This window comes from Durio zibethinus, chromosome 14, assembly GCF_047325235.1.
Source record: "Durio zibethinus cultivar Kanyao isolate XHJ-2024 chromosome 14, ASM4732523v1, whole genome shotgun sequence".
Classification (NCBI taxonomy): domain Eukaryota; kingdom Viridiplantae; phylum Streptophyta; class Magnoliopsida; order Malvales; family Malvaceae; genus Durio; species Durio zibethinus.
This window is the reverse complement of record NC_143175.1, coordinates 23,682,079-23,685,270: the sequence shown is the minus strand read 5'-3', so window position 1 is coordinate 23,685,270 and position 3,192 is coordinate 23,682,079. Positions and strand designations below refer to the sequence as shown.

At 34.8% G+C, this 3,192-nt stretch overlaps 1 pseudogene; it reads right to left on the bottom strand.

Moving 5' to 3' along the window:
• Positions 1–259: 259 nt before the first annotated feature.
• Positions 260–1,671, bottom strand: LOC111295661 (UPF0481 protein At3g47200-like; annotated as a pseudogene).
• Positions 1,672–3,192: the final 1,521 nt, after the last annotated feature.

Here is a 3,192-nt window from a genome sequence, read left to right as displayed (position 1 = left end):
TATTTACTAAGCAAAATTTTGGGCATTTCAAATGAAGAGGAACACATAAGATAAACTGAGGTAAAAGTCAGCTACTCACACCTTAAGAATGGTGGTTGTAGTAACGAATTCAAGCCCAAACCTTCCCTTGAAATTAAACTCATATTCATTGCTATACTTAAAAAACAAGCTAGATAATTAAATATATATACAATATCTTATTTTCTAGTAAAAAGCTAATATGGAGCAAAGTAATATTGTATTTGTCAAAATTATGTTAATTCCATATATATATATAGATAGATTAGGATTTATCAGGTTTATAAACAGTATAACTTGTGAAGAAGGTCTGCACAATTGTAAGTAGTAGGAGAATCAAGGCAGCCAATACCGATATAAACGACCATGGAGTTTCAAAGTAAGTATGTTTGAAGCTCTCCCATTGAACATGCCAACTATTCTTGTAATACTGGTGAATATCTGTAAACAGCTTAGACAAGTAGCAGTTGTTGATATCAAATGCTGTTTCTTTACCCATATCATTGATGAATCGTGCGACTTCGGCATCACTTCCAAATTAATTTTCGAAGATGTTGCTCTCACATAGGTATTCGACATCCTTGTAGGTGTTTACCAGGCAGTCCAGTAGAGTAGCATAATCTGTGAAGTGCTTAGTGCGGCACCCATTGCAGTGCTCAAATGCCATACAATTTAGCAATAAAGAGCTCATGAAATCATCTATGGTTATAGGAGGCATTTTGATAACAACATGCCTGAATTTTATGACAAAGAAGCTGTCTGCTTTCCCTGGATTGAGATTGATTCCTGCACAGCGAAGCTTGGATACAGGATGAATCATTCGAGTTGGTTCATTAACCTTGCATGGTTCAAGATCCTTATCGGATGGAATGAAGCTTGCACGGACCAATTCAAGCAAATGCTGGCCTTTTAGATCATGGTACTTAGCAATAACTTCATCAGGCCTAAGCATTGCATGGTTAAAGAATTCCAAAGCGAGCATCGATAAGGACTGGCCAGATTTCTCTCCAGGCGTCTTTGATAAATCAAACAGACATTGAAGAAGAAAGAAGGGGATTTGATTTTCAAGTCGAAGAAAATCCCTGTACAAGAATGGTAATATCCATAACATAGAATATGGGATCGTCAGGCTCAAATGGAACTACATGTCCAACTTTCCGAAACAATTCAATAATGAAACAACCATCAAGGACCACCATCTCGAGAAATTCATCACTGCAAAGCTGGATAATTTCGGAATAACATTCTCTTGCTTTCAGTTCCAGGGGCTGTATGGCCTTGAAAAAGTCTTCCAATCCTAAGCCTTTTTTTTTTCATCCTTTTGAGCAAGAAGCCTAAATACCGCTACTTGTGCTCCTCATTCATTCTTAACTGAGGCTTGCCACAGTGATAAGGCCCTATCGAGACAATACGAGGTTGGTAGGCCTTGCCGTTGACATCAGACAGGCTCTCTGGAACTCTGAAGATGCAGCATGAGCTCCCACCAGCACCCATGCTCAGCAAACGCGGTGGCTCAGGGATTTTCTGGTGCATAGAAGCTAAGCGATCTTCGTTTTCTTCCATAATTTTTATGATATGATTGGCTTCTCCTTCTTCTGCTGAACTTTTCATCCTTGATATTATGGATTTGAAGCTCTATCCGTTTTCTATAGAATTCTGAGAAGAATTTGGTGAGTCCATTCTGAAATTTTGGTTGTGGGGAGGGATAATACAAGAAGAAAAGAGAACAGGCTTACTTGGCTAGGCTTCGGTGGGTATTGAATGAATTGTAATGGGCAATTTTCACAAAATGTATAACATATATAAAAACTGTCCCGAATTGGTTTTGATATAGATAGTTGAGCAATTATTAAAGGATGATTGGAGGGAAAATTTTGGTAAAAGTTCTTTCAACTGTTTCTTGCTTTGATATTCACGATTGCCTTTTCAATGTTTTTCAAACTTTCCCTTTCCCTTTCCCTTTCAGTTTCTCTTCTCTTCTTTTCTTCTGTGAGCAAAGATATATATTTTTTCTTTTTATTTATTTATTTTTGAATCTAAAAGAAAAAAACAAACAAGACTAGTGCACAGATGCAATAGTAGGTAACGATTTTTTTTTTTCAGGCGAATATTTGTTTGTCTCTATGAATTGAGACACCAGAGGTTTGATTTTGTATGTTCTCTGCAAATTTTTTTCATTTGGTTATGAGATTTGGTCTTTTTTGCCTCGTTGCTGCAAATCCCAATTCATCTTATTTTGTATGTTTTCTGCAAATCCCAGTTCTCTTTTGCTCTCTTTTCCATTAAATAAATAACTAGTATTATTACTTTACTTATTAAGAATTTTCAGAATTCAGGTTTTGGATTTTTCTTTTTTATCTTTCAAGTAAAAAAAGTAGATAAAAATCAAAATTGAATTAAGATTTCTATTATAGTCTATCTGAAATTGAATTCTTTATAAATGAGTAATTTTCCTTTTATTATTTTCTTTGCATGTTTAGTATTCTCTTTTTATTTTGCTTTGCAAGCAATTTTTTTTAAAAAAAGTTCATATTTGCAAACATGTTTGTAAACATCTGATAAAGACTTTTTATGGTTTTAATCAGAATCTATAACAAAATATAGGAGTCCCCAACTTCAATTTGCTATACACATATGGAAATTTTTTAGGTAAAGAGGCTAACTTGCTAAGCTTGCCGGTGAAGATTGTTTGTTTACCAAGGAATATGCAATATTAGTTTGGAGGACATTGGAGGATTGAAACTTGCTTTATATGTGGCATGAATAGTCTATTCATGCAATTGCAATTCTTCTTATAAATTTGAAATTTCAATGTCTTTAGGCTTATATCTTACTAATACTGTCCTTTATATTGGTCTTGTAGTCTATAGGGAAAGAAGGGGAAAGATATTTTTTGCATTGCTCTTGCAGATGACACGTGATGAACCAAAGATTAGGATGAACAAGGTTGTTAGGTCAAACTTGAGGGTTAGCCTTGGTGATGTTGTCTCTGTGCATCAGTGTCCTAATGTTAAATATGGAAAATGTATGCACATCTTGCCCGTAGATGGTATGATCGAAGGGGTTACTGGAAATCTCTTCGATGCTTACCTTAAACGTGAGTTTATTCTTAATCTTTTATTCCCAACTTATATATGGAATGTCTTTCATGATTTATTTATGGTATTTTTGGTT